A 15,983-nucleotide genomic window follows, 5' to 3' on the forward strand; every position below is an offset into this window, starting at 1 on the left:
AAGAATTAACCTCATTGGTTCCTGCGGAAGCTCAAACATGCTGTGTAACACGAGAATTAACCTCATTGGTTCCTGCGGAAGATCAAACCTGCTGTGTAACACAAGAACAAATCTCATTGGTTCCTGCGGAAGCTCAAACGTGCTGCGTAACACGAGAATGAAACTCATTTGTTCTCGCACGTCAAGTTAACATGCTTGAGCTTCCGTTTACCATATCTAATGTGTGAGTTGATGAATATGTTAATAAAAGACTAAATCAAATATGTTCATCAAATACAGCAATTGTGTTTTCAGAATTTTTTTACTAAACCGCTCGATTCATATGGATTAGTTTAATGATTTCTTTGTGAACTTTTTAAGTCAAGTCAAGTCAAGTCATCTTCATTTATATAGCGCTTTTAACAATCTATTTTGATTCAAAGCAGCTTTACAGTGATAAACGGATCATTTAAGGTAACAGAGATTGTTTTGGCTTTTAAGCGGTTCTTGAATAAAGATATTTTCCAGCTAAAGTTAGTTTTGATTGATTCACTTCCGTCGCAACGATTCTCTCTACACAGAAGAGTCTTCTTTTAGAAGAGTCACAGTGGTAGTTGCGTAGGCTGTCAATGGAGGGACAGAAATATCTTAGATTTCATTCAAATATTTTCATTTGTGTTATGAAGATGAGCGAAAGTCTTACGGATTTGGAACGACATGAGGGCGAGTACATGATGACAGAATTTTCATTTTTGGGTGAACTATCCCTCTTAACTTTTTGTCCATTTTTGGAGCTTGACAGCGAAATGCTATCAGCAACGAATAGAGCTATACCGGATGGTTGAATGAAATGCTTCATTAGTTTTTTTCTTCGTTTTTATTGCTTTAACGAATCAAGTTTCCATGAATAATGCTATTTGATTTTAAACTAATCATTGTTCATTATGAGTCAATGGAACGCTTCACATGTTCACCTGTATAAGTGAAATTTAGATAAAAGAAGATCATTTAATGCTGTAGATGTTGCGTTGAGTAATTCGAGGAAAAGGGTTTCATTATGCAAGAATGCAAAATTATCATTATGCAAATCAATCTAGATTTAAATGAGCGTTCTTTTACCAACACGCTGTGGAGCAGAACATTACCAAAGCTGGAGGCTACCTATTTAAAACACAGTAGTGAAATCATTTAACTGAGCAATAGATTCAATTAACATCTGAGTCTCAAGTCCACCGATCCATTTGAGAGGATGCCAGTGTCTGACCACAATTAAATCTCATCATCATTCTCATTCTGATCAAGGCTGAGTGAAGGATGGTGACAGTTATCCTCTTCAACCATCTCTTTCTAGTGGTGACTTGTCAACACCAGCACATTTTCTAAATGGGATCCACACATTCTCAGATCTCACCTAAAGCCGCTAGCTCGGCCATCGCCTGGGATAAAAAGACATTATTTTATTATGAATCCATGGGTGTCAGATTTCATTTCATGGCTTAAATTTCACAGATTAAGCTGTTAGAGATATTCCAGCGCATCTCATTAATATCTGAAAGCGGTAATGTGTAATTTGTGGTGGTAATCATTTAAATAATTTCTGTGAATGTATGCAGCAGTACAATTCAGGCTTAGGACGCTGCGGGACCCTTCTATTTGACAATTAACTTATAATTCCAAACAGGGATTTGTCCTCTGTCCACGGTTATTTCTCAGACAGACAAGAGACCCAAGGCCATCGACAGGGGGTTACGAATAAGGGAGAGCTCACTATGGTCCTCTATATGGTATTGCACAGTTTTTTTTTTCTTTTCTTTTTTTTTCAGATTCGGTATATACATATATTTAAAAAAATAATAATAATATTTTAAAGATTTGATTTACTGCAATTACATTCCAAATATTTAATTTTGGAAGCATTCATTAACTATTACTTACAAATGTTTGCTTTATTATTTTACATTGTAGTCCTTGGCATTAAAACACTTTAAATGCCTCAGTATAGCATACTCGTTCAGCATTTGCTGCCCTTGTAAAAATGTTGTCCAGAGAGTGACCGTGAATTGTTGCGACCACCCTGCAGAGACCAATATGTAGGAGAGACACATCACTGAATGACACTCATCCAAACAAGGTACATTTCAATATTCACACACCTACATGAACGGCTGCAGGCACATATCAGGTTTCCTCCCCAGACATTGAGACCTTCGGACTTTGTCCCCCTCTGTGACGTGACCCTCGTTTGCAGCGAAGCAAATTTTCCTGACTGGCATCCCCTCCATGCTCTCGCGTGAAGGACAGATGAGAGATGGAGCGAGGGCAGGAGGCAGGAGAGAAGAGGCAATGAAGCCGCTCACTTGTAGGTTGTCTATAAAGAAGCAAAGGCACATGAAATTAAAGATGATCATCCCAGTGTCAGAAACAGAGCTCTGCTGGCGTATTTCGGCCCATTCGGAGTCCCCATAGAGATCTGTTATAAGGCATATGCCTCTTGCCAATCAGAGCAGCCCCGAGCTCTATGGGATCACTGATGAAATATGGACAATGGCGAGCAAGGTGGGCACAAGGGGAGGCAGGCAACTTAATGAGGCAATTTCTCAGATAATAAGATTGGAAGATATGCTAATATTTCTACCTTAAGGAGATAATTATGATGTAGAAGATAGAATATTTTATCTTAAAGCGACAGTGCACTGGTCCCAATCCTGATGCTCTCGTGCAATTTATTTTTTTTGGTTGATGTTTTCTACGTGTGCACTGGGACGGGGCAAAAAACAATGCTAGCTAGGCCAGTTTTTTCCTCTTTGTGCTTTCTTCGATTGTTTTGATAGGGATTTTATATCGAATGTTCGCTTGGGACTTCAAAAGAACGCATCAAGGCTTATAAATATTTATGTTGCTTGGGAATTAAGTGGAAAAGAATAATAGTGATATATAAATAAACTCATACACATAGATCTTTATTTTTAATTAAAACAAAAATAGATAATTGAAAATTAATGTTCTCAACCTCATGAGTTTTTTTTTTTTTGTCATAATCATAACTTTATTGTTTGCCCATTTTGAACATGTTTGCCCATTTTCAAATAAGATGCAAGGTTGCTGTATGGGAAAAAAGGGCCCAGGGCTTTAGAGTATTCCCCAATTTTCTGCTTATTTTATTTCTCTTTCTCTCTCAGAGGAAACAGGCACCTCCAATTACAGCTTATAATGAGCTCTATCAGATAATTACGAGCTCAGCTGGCCTGAAAAACAAGTTAATACATATGGCAGTCCGTGGCAGCCACAGAGGAAGTTTCAGTGTGAACTCGCAAGGTCTGTGAGTTTTGTCCCTAGACAGGGAAACTCGAGACCTGAACAGAGATGGTCATCAGGAAGTATGTTTAACCACATGTCACTGCTGAACAAAAGTAGGACACATCTGGAGGCTTTAACCAGGCAATCTACAGAATCCACATTTTGGCTTTCTGAGGATGGAGGAGTGATGAACACAATGTTCCCTTGTCAATGGCTGCTAGACATCTGGCTCATCTCTTAACTTTTCTGTGCTGTTTTTACCAATGAAGATTCATCCGGAGATAGTATAAGGGGAGGAGAAGGACCAGTTAATGAATGGGACAAGTCTTAACACTTAACATGGCAACTGTAGGAATGTAAAATCAAATTAAAGTTCCAAAGCTGTCCTTTCCAACAATCCACTGATGTCCACTGAGGCTAAATTTTGGAAAATGATAATATTATCGTTGTAATTCAGGATATGCGCACGTTAAAATTGTGTTTCTTGATATCTCTAAAATAATTGTTATTAATTAACAAAATAAAATGTAACACACAAACTGGATTAAAAATGACTTACAACAAATGAAATTTTGCTGGAATTAAAAAATATATATTATTCAGAAAAGCATTTTTAGCTTTCTTTTTTTTTTTAATTCACTTTGTTATTCAGCCAAGAATAAGTGTAAAATGTGACATGTACATGTTAGCTCCCTCTTTAGCATACTGATTAATCTATGCCCGGTGTGGGCGTCATGGGCCATCTGAATAGTGGGTAAATGCCATCTCCGGGCGGGCGGGAGTCTTTGTGATATTTCTTCTCTCTGTCAAATAGAATTCATGTATATTTTGCAATCCTTGCATCCTATTATGTGCAATAAACTAGGTACTTTATCCATGACAGCACCTGGCTGGCGGTAAAAATATGCAGAAGCCAATCTGCCAAACACACCCTTTCAAAATCAAATTTATTTAGTTAGAAACGGTCTCAACGACACTCTTGTAAGCTATCATGTAACATTGTGATTAGAATACAGACAAGCAGAAATTTAATTCATTTCAAATTCAGACCTGCTCCGCTTCCTATTATGCCGCTGTATCAGTAAATTGTAAACCCTCCGTTGCGGCATTACAATTCAAACAAGGTTAGTTTTCAAACACCTGATTTGAATATGCTGAAAAAAGGAAAGGAATATGAAGGAAGAACTGCTTCGACAGCCTTTGTGTCAATGCACGGCGAAAGATGAAGAAGTGAAGGCATGCGAGCAGAGGAGAGGCACTTTTGGATGCGATGGCTGAGCGATAACGCCCTAGGAAGTGTCAGCTAATTTCAATGCAGCACCTACAGCACAATTATTATTATTATCACCAAATCATGGAAATAAATTAAAAGAGCGAGATCCGAAAATAGCGCATCTGGGCCTTACACTTCACAGGTACACCCAGTGGGGATTCAGAAGGAGATGACTTTGCCTCATTATGTGCTTGGGTGGCGTGTGTGTGTGTATGTGTGAAGGGAGATGGTGGACTCGCTGTAATGCCAGATCTCAACAGATGAGATAGGGTCTGTAATTTGAATGCCAGTGGGAGGCAATTTAAACACATGGCAGTCAGAGAACACCTGAGTATGGTGACACTGATCAGCAGCAGGGCTGTTCGGGTCTCGGCAAGGTCAGTGTTTTGGGCATGCTCCTCCGAGAACACTGTTGGTCAAAGAAGGAAAGACTCTGACAGGTTTTATTAATTGGCTTGAACTCTGACAGAAATTACACTTCTACATTTCTTCATAAATGATTTCAGCACTTGGGTGACATTATTGAGGTTGAAAGAATGCCAAATGCGTCGTAAAACGAGCTCATGGTGTCACTGCGAACGGATCAAGCAGAACAAACCAAAGGAAATGTGGAAAGTATAGCGTAAGCCAAGTGCAAACAAAAACAACCGTCCGCTGTGTGAACTGAAAGCTTTCCCAGTTTATAATGTTACTCCGTTTGACGTGTCCTGGATCATCTGCCAGGGAACCAGAGTGACAGGATATTCCTGTAACTTTTGTGAGGAAAGCAACCAAGTGAAGAATCTGGCATGAGATGGACCGACATAACCAAGCAGGGTTCCTTCCTTCCCTCTGAAACAATGCATATCTCAATCAGTGTCATTGAACGCTGATTTGAACATCACAAGTGCTACAATCATATCCGAATGTGGATGATAACCAAAGTACAGTAATTTCCACCAAATGAGAAGCAGAACAAAAATCAAGCGATTTCCTAATCAAAAATGCTTAGTGGCGGACGATGCGAGAGGTGCAGTGGGGGCCCTCGTTCTTCTCCATCCAGGAGAGCCAGTGACTCATCCTTCACTCTTTCCATCCCTCCTCCTGTCCTATGATTCATGGGCTCAGGGGGGGCCCCATCTCCCTGGAGAAATTAACAGTGATTTTAATTGCGTAGACATCTCCAATTCATTACTGCCCACTCGCACAAATTTTCACCCTCTCAGGTGTCAAATGGCACTTAACATCTCTGCCAATCACGGCAGCACTAGAGGAGAGCTGAAGGAGATGGGAAGCGTGTGGCGGGTGCGTCGGGCCCCCCCGGTGCCGAGACGACGTGGAGGACCCCTCTTATCCCCTCACTTTAACTCCTGCAACCCTGCACACACACACACAGATCAGTCTAAATGGGCGTATATGTGTTGAATCAAAAGACATGGTGTGCGGCGCCCACTGTAGCATTTCTTTCAATTACATCAATGATTAAAGCTTTAAGAGAAGATGATGACATCAATTTTATTTTCAGTCTTGAGGCAGACGCGTGACTCGCTCACACCCTTATTATCAAGATCCTGCCAGATCGTAATATCCAAAACCGAATATGAAAATGACGGGGGCAGTCAGCTTCACGTGGTGAAAATCCCTGATGTGCACGTGAGTCTATTTACAGCAGGCTGCCCTCGGGGCTTTGATTAATTTCAGATAATCAGCGGCAGCTCCTTGACCTTGGAGTTCAATATGAATGCTCCTCATATCCTGACAATACTTCCACAAAACACCACTGGGGTAATGCCAGTTTGGTGGTTGTTTCAAAATTAAGATATTAATTTGATACCTTCCTTCCTTCCTTCCTTCCTTCCTTCCTTCCTTCCTTCCTTCCTTCCTTCCTTCCTTCCTTCCTTCCTTCCTTCCTTCCTTCCTTCCTTCCTTCCTTCCTTCCTTCCTTCCTTCCTTCCTTCCTTCCTTCCTTCCTTCCTTCCTTCCTTCCTTCCATGGCTGTTTACACCTGGTACTAAGATGCGTTTTTGTCGATCGGATCACAAGTGGATGACGCAATAAATACAGGTATAAATAGGGTCTAAAACGTTTTAAGCTTGTCCACTTTTGACCACTTCCAGAGGTAGTCGACGACGCATTTGACCGGATTGCTTTCGTAGTGTAAACGCTCATATGGTCGAATGTGTTTGAACAGCCACAAAAGACCGCCTACTCTCCGCCTACTGAATTAATGCGTACACATTATGGGAAGCGCGCTAGCCATACGAGATTTAAACTTTGTCGGAGGTAGACTGGTTTGAAGAAAAAAAACGTACCAATCACAATGTTCTCTCACTATTCCTAATTTCTAACACACACGTGGTCTTGCGACTGCCAGAGCAGAGATCAGCGTTTTCCATCGTCTTCCGTCGCGTTTATATGTAAATTGCGTGAGGTTATTTCATCCATTTGATCAAAATATCTGAAAAAGGCCATACATTTACTCACCCATAGACCCTCCCCTCGAAGAGATCGGGACAGAAGTGGTCGAAAGTGGACAAAAGTCTATCTATCAATGCATGTAATGAGATGTTCATAGCACAAAATCATAAACATTGTAATATAAACAGAAATTTCATGACACCTCAGCTGATGTGGAGTAGAAAACTGTGAGATTAGTGGCCTAATTGAATGAATTTAATTTGCTGTAATGGGAGAAATATGTCACAAGAAAAAAAACGGCTGTCGACTGCCTTTTTCTCATTCAAATGTAATTTTTTTTTTCTTAGACCTCCATCCCCACCCCCACCCGATCCTCTTTTTTTTCTTTTATATATAGTCTCAGTCATACTTTTGAGTTACATAAAGAGATTTGGGTAAAGCAAAGAACTGAGGAAGAGTGCGTCAAATTATTACACTGTAATTACTAGGATTAGACTTGGATTTAAATTTGAGGGGGGAAAAAAATGAAATTAAGGCATTATTATTATTAACATTTAAAAAAAGCCAAACTTTCAGAGCTTGTGTATATTGCATATACACATTATTCACTTTAAAATGGTCACGTTCACAGTAATATTTTTTTTATTGTTATTATTTTGATATGTGAATGTGACAGTTCACATTAGGCAAGTAATTTTTTAGAAAAGTTGAGCCGTTAAATAACAACAAACCACCCCATTAATTATCTGCAGTCCAAAGTCAAGTTTTCTGTTGTTTGTTCTGAATTAATTTTTTAAGAATTACATAATAAGTACCTGCAATGTAAATGTTGCCTTCCAAACAATTCAACCATCAAAAATTAGTTTTGACAGGTCTCTTTCACAATATGCCAGCAAAAAAACACTTAAACTCTCAAAATGGCAGCTGGATAAACAGAGTGACTCATATTTAAAACTTTTCTGACCTTCTGCAACCTTTAACTAGCAAACAAAATATGCATCAAACTGAATACACACAATCTATCTATTTTTTTTTTTTTTTTTTATAAAATGGCAGAGAGAAGACTTCAGTATGTCTGGATAACTGTACTTTCATTGTGGTCTTAACCGCCCTCAAACACAGAGGAAAATACACTTCTCTAGGGTGGCTTCGAAAGGTCATGAGGTGTTTGTCTTGGAGACGAATTTTTATTATTTCCTTCTAATTAGTAGGGAAAGGTATACTATTTGAGGTTCTCGAGTTAAAGCATCTAGTCTAATGGAAAGAACTGCTTCATGGACTGTTTACAAAGACATGTCTTTCATTTGAAAAATGCTGCTGACATACATTTTTTTTACTTTTTACACACACACACACACACACACACACACACACACACACACACACACACACACACACACACACACACACACACACACACACACACACACACACACACACACACACACACACACACACACACACACACACACACACACACCTTTCTTTGATCTAGCCAAATAATCAAACTAATGCATGTTTATAGAATGGCTCCTTTACAAACAATATAGCACTTTACTGAGGGTTAATGAAAGATATGAGATCGCCACAGTGGGCGGTAATATTTGGTGCGGGGCAGGCCAAGAGCATGCTGGGACTCAAAAGTCATAATAGCTTAAATGGTGCTCATCCAGAGCTGAAGGAGTCTAGCAGAATGCACTTTGTAAACATCAACCCTTCTCTCTGTTATCCTGCTTAGGTACCTGCCTCTGTGCTTGACTTCAGGAGCAAGTGATGACATGAAAAAGAATCAGAGAATTTTAATCACAAACAACTACATTTGCTTTTCTGAGCTTTTCAAAAAGCTTTTTTTAAAGGTTTAAAATGAGGCAGCACCTGCTACATATAACATACAATTGAGTATGACTTTTCTCTAATTCTAGTCTATAATATCATGACATGCATATTAATGTATTTATTTTACTTTATGATACACTGCAAAGCCATTTATATAATTAATTTATAATATTTGATGCAAAAATTCAAATAACTTATATATATAATTAAATATATTTAAATTTAATTTAAATAGTGATTTATTTTATTTGCTTTGTATATATATATATATATATATATATATATATATAAACAAATATATATATATTTTTTTTTTGTATATTTATTTATTTATTATCATTATATATTTAATATTTTAATAATTTTGAAATAATATAATTATTGTTGGCCACTAATATGTTTTTTTTATTTAAAAATTATCAAAATATTAAATATATAATCATCCATCCCTTGATGTTTTCATTTTTTTCATTTTATTGTCTTATATTATTGCTATTAACAATGAAAATGGAACATCAATGCACAACTATGCAGTCATTAATATAAACAAAGTGCACAACATCATCATTTCTATCACGCATTTCATTATCACTTCAATCTGAACAAAGAATATGGACACTGTGGCTAACTGTGCTATACATTTATATGGCACTTTCCATTTGCCCTTCTAACCCATTACTGCCAGTCAATTACTGTATATGTGAATCCATTTACCCCTGAACCTCAGATGCCCTGCGTGTACATGACACATCAGCGTTCTTTAAAGGGGACCTTGAGGATTCTCTGATGGTGACCTCCCATGGGCTTACCAGCTAAAATGTCAGACCCCCGTATGAAAAATGGCACCTCTCACCACAGAATGCCCTGTGGGAGGAGCGCGAGAAAGCAGACGACGGAGAGGCCTCTACAAAAGTCCGCCAAGGTACATCCCTGACAACAGACGACTGCTAATTAACCATTGTGCGGCACTTTTACAATTAATTAGCCCCTTAAGCTGCTTTTGTCAAAGGCGGTAAACAAGGCGAAGTGAAGTTAATGACTTACTCAGATCAAAGGATGAGTTATTGTCTTTATTTTTCAGCAGTACCTGTGGGAGGTTCAGTTGCGCTCCAGCAACATGGAGATGTTTCCTTTCATCAGTTCGTCATCAGGGGCAGCGGAGCCACTTCTGGGGGACAGGGATGCTGGATGGAGAGATTTCTAGGGAGAGAGGAAGAACCAGCATTGAGATCCAGCTCAAGGGAGGATTTATGAAATCTTATTTTCCTCTTCAATTTAACTGAATCAATTCCCACGGGCATTCCTCAAAAGTGAGTTAATGATATGATGCAAATCATTTTTTGATCGGTTCAACGGAAGGCATAAACAACAACAAGGACACGCTGGCACATTTTCGGTGGATAGTTCTTGAGGGCCAAGTATTTTTAATTCCAATGAGAGCAAATCCAAGGTCAGACTCTGAACTTCCTGGCCATTAAGAGATCACAAAGACTAGCAAGTGAGAGTGCATAATATCCACACAGCTATTTTTGGCCTCAAATTAAAATATATGACATGTTGAAATGACTGCAATGTGCAAGAGAGGTATTCAAACTAGACACTAATGATGCTTATTAATGGCGTGAATGAAGTCTTGACAGGTCGTGTGTCATTTTCCAAGGAATGCTTCACTGGCATAATGGCTAATGTAAGTGGGTGTAATTATATATATTATACCCTGTCCTATTGTATTTTGGCAGCGGTTTGAGGGAGTCAGACAGTTAGGATGAAAATCAAAGCCGTTATGCGGAAGGAACAGGAGAGCTATAGAGGAATTGTAGGCCGTTGCCAATTTTTGCTCGTTTCATGTGGACCGGACAATGTTTAAGCCAATAGCACCTATTAGTGGTCAATTGGAGAGTTTGCCAGTACAGGTTTCACATATACATGCATAGAATTGCATAGCATGTTGCAGCATTAGTGGAAACTAAACGTCACAGATTAATCTCCTCCAACAGATGACAAAATCCTATAGCTCTCTCTTCTTTTTTTTAGCAAAAAAAAAAAAAATCTCTAATTGGAGGCCCTGAGGTAAAGCCTTTCATTAATCATTAAGCTTTGCAGTCTTGATAACAGATCTGGGAAGCTCAAACACCTCTCTCATTTATTTTTATTTACATATTTCCCCTCTCTCTCCTTTTTTATCCAAAGGGAACGAGGTATGGAAAACCCGTCAAAAGAACAGACAGGCAAAAGGGTCGGAAAATGGTAACTTATGCTCACTGGGAATTACCAAAGCACTTAGTAATTAAATCTAAATTGACATTCTAGTAATTAGCCCCTTAATTACGAGGAATAACACAATTAGCCACCGAGTCTTTGCTAATTGTTAATTAGCACAGGGAAAGTTATTGTGTGGCAGAAAGAAGCACGCAAAAGAACAAATGTTAATTTGTCTCATTCAACATCCTTTTTTACTCTGTTCATTCACATATTCTACATGTTCAATTTGAGTAGTGATTTAAAAATTATTATCATGATCATCATCAACAGTTTATAACATTTCTATTGTCCTGTTTCTGCTTAGCTGAGAAATAAGAAAGCTGCTGTCATGTCCAGTTTTGTTAATAGATTGTGCTTTCTTTGAAAAAGTGATATCAATACAATATATGTATATACAGTGTGTATATATGGAGCATATATATATATATATATATATATATATATATATATATATATATATATACACACACTGTATATACATATATTGTATTAATATAATTTTTTCAAAGTGATATTATTTCAAATATATTTCAAATATTATATCCAATATATATATATATATAAGCATGTTTACCTAATGTATGGGTGGTGGAAGAAAAATGCTCAAATATTGTGTCTGTGGACTGAATATATATAATGTCCTCATGCTGCCAAAACAGCACCAAGGCAGGTACTCTACAAGACCCCTGAAGGTGCCCTGTGATATCTGGCTCCAAGACGTTAGCTGCAGATCCTTTAAGTCCTGTAGGTTGCGAGGTGGAGCTGCAGTGGATCAAACTTGTTGGTCCAGCACATCCCACAGATGCTCAATTGGATTGAACTCATGTTCCTTAAACCATTCGTGAACAATGTGTGCAGTCTGGCAGGGTGCATTATCCTGCTGAAGATGCCACTTCCACCAGGGAACACCTTTGTCGTGAAGGGGTGTACCTGGTCTGCAACAATGTTTAGGCAGGTGGAATGTTTCCATTTGCAAAATGTTCAGATGAATGGCCGGATCCAGGGTTTCCCAGCAGAACATTGCCCAGAGCATCACATTCCCTCCATAGGCTTGTTGTCGTTTTCCCACAGTGCATCCTGGTGCCATCATTTCCCCAGGTAAATGGCGCACACGTACACGGCCGTATGCGTGATGTAAAAGAAAGCGGGACTCATTGGACCAGGCGACCACTGCTCTAAGCTCCAGTTTCGACGCTCGCGTGCCCATTGTAGGTACTTTCGACGGTGGACATGGGTCATCATAGGCGCTCTGATTGGTCTGCGGCCACGCAGCCCCATACACAGCAGAGTGTGATGCACTGTGTGTTGTGACACATTCCTCCCATAACCATCATTACAATTTTGTGTGACTTGTGCCACAGTAGACCTTCTGTTGGCTCAGACCAGATGGGATAGCCTTCGTTGCCCTCGTGCATCGATGAGCCTTGGACGTCCAACATCCTCCCTTCCGCCAGTTTTTCCCTATACCTCCTCAGACAACTGTTGGTAAATTCTCACCACTGTTGACCGGGAGCAATGCACAAGCCTTGCCGTTTCAGAGATACTCTGACCCAGTTGCCTTGCCATAACAATGGCTCTTGTCAAAGTTATTCCTGCCCACTTCTCCTGCATCCAACACGCTGATTACAAGAACTGTTTGTTAGCTTACCATCTAATCTACCCAAACCTTAACATGTAGCCTTGATAGAAAATGATCAACGATATTCGCTTAAACTGTGACTGGTCATAATGTTTTGGCTCATCAGTGTACACACACACACAATCTTACCACATTATTTGGATCTAAATAAAAAAGCGAACATAAATAGTATTAGAATATACAGCAAAACAAAGGACATGCTTGCATTTTAGTCTACCACAGCACCACCATACCAGCACCCCATTGCAAACCCTGAGGTTCCTTTTACAGTGGTCTCAAAGAGTGGATTCAGCTCTAATGCCTCATGGTTGAAGCAGTATTGGCAGTGCAGAGGATTTATCCAAATGCTGTTATCACAGGGTTCAGCATGCACACAACCTCCTGCCCTCCATGACTCCAGTGTCCTTCCTTTCCGGTGGCAGCTTCAAAGATAAGTGTATGTACTCAGCCACAGATTACCCCGCTGACTCACAACAAATATTTGGCCGGCGGATGAGCCATCTTAGAATCCAACCGAACATGAAATTAAGCGGTGTGCAGACGGGCAGGGATGCAGAGCAACCAAAAACATGATTTAGGCCTCTGTAAATACAACAGAGTGGGTGGCAAAGGTGTGGAGCAGAGGAGGTCGAAGGTGACATATGCTCAGTAACATGGCTGTGAACTTCTGGGAAAAAAAAGAATTGACTAATGTAATGCTATGACATTTAAAACAAAAAGCCTTTAAAACATAAACAGTTGTGTATCTTAAAAGTTACATTTCAACAGCACGTCGGAGCATATTGTGGCAAACTAAGCGATTCTGCTTCTTTATCTTACTTGCCCTCGCTGCAGTCAGAGTGCAGTGTGAATCTAAAGCCCCCACTGCTCTTTTCCTACTGTGTCTTTAATTGGATCCTTATTACCATTCCGGCTCCCTGAGAATGATGAATTTGTATGTGTGAGAATTTCATTAATCATTCTTATTCACAGTCCACCCAGACGAGAAAAGAGACGGAGAGAGTGAGAGGAGATAGAGAAGGAAGAAATTAATAATTTTTCGAGACTGGGATATATTTCGTAATGAATATTCATGCCTGTAGGATATTTGGGGTCAGCCATAATCAGGCAGGTAATTTGTAATTTGCTGTGTTTTCACCAAGGACCTGCCGCATAGGTTAATATGCATCTATTTGAACAGAACTAGGGGGATTTTTGAAGTACTGCCTGCCTTACCTGGGCTATTTATTTATTATTTATAGTGCAATTATGAAAATTTCAAAAACTTGTCATTTGACATTTTCACTGAGTATGTTATAGAAAATCAAAAGATCTTTAGAGGTTGCAACAATTCGCCAGGTTATTATTTAGAAATGACATTGAATTGCTTATTGTAAATTCAAGATCCTTTTTTTCAAATAGCATTATTTAGAATCTGCACAATCTGGATTTTAATGCAATGTTGCAAAGCATAATAGGATTTGGATTTACCTGTATTTGAAATAAAAAGCTGCTAAATAAAACGAAAACACAGATCCACAAAATATTTATATATCTACTCCAGTATCTATGTGTCTATCTACCTAAATTACAGTATAATGTTAGTCTGTTCTTTTGAACCTATCACGGTTTCCACATAGATATTAAGCAGCAGAACTTTTTCCAGCATTGATAATAATAATAAATTGGTTTTTGAGCACCAAATCAGCATATTAGAATGATTTCTGGAGGATCATGTGACACTGAAGACTAGAGTAATTCAGGTGTCACTAGAGAAATAACCTGCATTTTAAAAAATATTAATATAAAAGTTATTTTAAATTGTAGCAATTTACCTTTTACTGTATTGACTTGCATTGATCAAATAAATACAACCGTGGCAAGTATAAGAAACTTTAAATTACCGACCCCAAACTTTTAAACGGTAGTGTAAAAGAAAAAAATTCATTAACAATGGCTAGCATTATCATTATGCAATCTTTTATTTAGGCTTCAACATTTAAAATGTAGATTATAAGGACACCTTCAATTAATTGGGGGCAAAATCTGCTATCATGTATGTATTTCATTTATTTGGGGGGGGGGTTGACTGTAAGTACTCATTTCAGACAAGATTAGTTTCAGACAAGTTCCCATATTCACATATTGGCTCTCAGTGGCACCTGTTAAATAGTACAACTCTGCCATTTAAAGCGAGTGCACTCAATTTTAAATATATCTCAGGGCTACAAGCGAAGAACTGGCGCTCCGTGCAAACAAGCGCAAAAAATATCCATAGTTAGTCTCTTCTGTCCAAACAAGACCAAAGACCCACTTTAGGGAGGAAAAAAGTGTTTTTGAACATGAAAGAAACCAAACTGCCAACACATAAATTCACAGCGCCTGTACTTTAAAGTCTTCACCCCCAAAAGGATTTTTCCAATTCTTTTTGAAATTATACCCACCTGGCATCACTTAAAGTTACTTAATTAATAATTAATCGATACATTTTGGGATGATTAAAATTCATGATGAGAAAGTGTTTTTAAAATAATGTCCAACCCCCCAGGGAGACTAATCAGTTTGAAGCAGTCGCTAGATCTCGCTGAAATAATTAATTGCACCTGAATGTTTAGCAAGGTCAGAGAATGGTAGCACAACGCCTGAGGTATAGAGGGATGTTTATAACATCACTTGATTGCGCTAAACCAACATTTTCATCTGGAAATTAATTCAGGAACCGAAGCTGGAGGCACACACATTGCCCCCTACCCCCCTCCTGTGTGAAACGAGCATCGTTTTAATATGACTTTGATCATTACCGGTGGAAGAAACCTGATGTGTCAGATTTAGAAAGAGAATGTGTGAGAAGGAGAAGGAAAAGCAACGAATTTAAGAGCACATTCCCAACTGTTTTCAACAAACGCCCATTAAAAGGAGAGCAGTTTATGACACCAAAAACATTAACCCCTGAACTTGGCGAGAGGATGTTTTAGAAAATCACTGTGTGCAATGTTCACAGAGACATCCTTCGCTCAACAAAATACAATTTCCTGTTTTTTTTAGCCCCCGTTTCTGGGAACATTTCGGATAAACAGGCTACCTGCTCCTCTGAGATCCATAAAAAAGACGAATAGGAGCATGGCATGCCTCTAGCCTTCATAGTCTATTTGTACGCAGCCAGCAATCTTACCTGACAAACAGAGAGATCAAGTTCTCAAAGTGAACGCTAACAGAATTCGAACCGAACAAAAATAATGGTTCTGTAAAGCTGAAAAAAACAAAAAACAAAAAAACAACAGCATTTCTAAAGCAACCGTTTGATTGACATATCACTAGTTA

General features: G+C 38.8%; 1 long non-coding RNA gene across 13 annotated transcripts in view; it reads right to left on the reverse strand.

The window, feature by feature from the left end:
• Positions 1-15,983, reverse strand: part of LOC306990934 — a 45,338-nt gene that overhangs the window by 26,954 nt on the left and 2,401 nt on the right. For 7 of the 13 annotated variants that reach the window (XR_013795982.1, XR_013795983.1, XR_013795984.1 and 4 more), the window contains exons 3-4: positions 9,870-9,982; positions 2,133-2,347 (exon numbers count right to left, since the gene is read on the reverse strand). This is a non-coding gene — a long non-coding RNA (uncharacterized lncRNA). The remainder of the gene's footprint in view (positions 1-2,132; positions 2,348-9,869; positions 9,983-15,983) is intronic. The other 6 variants (XR_013795986.1, XR_013795987.1, XR_013795988.1 and 3 more) reach the window with 1 other exon arrangement.

This window comes from Phoxinus phoxinus (genome assembly GCF_949152265.1).
Source record: "Phoxinus phoxinus genome assembly, chromosome: 22".
In the NCBI taxonomy this organism is placed as follows: domain Eukaryota; kingdom Metazoa; phylum Chordata; class Actinopteri; order Cypriniformes; family Leuciscidae; genus Phoxinus; species Phoxinus phoxinus.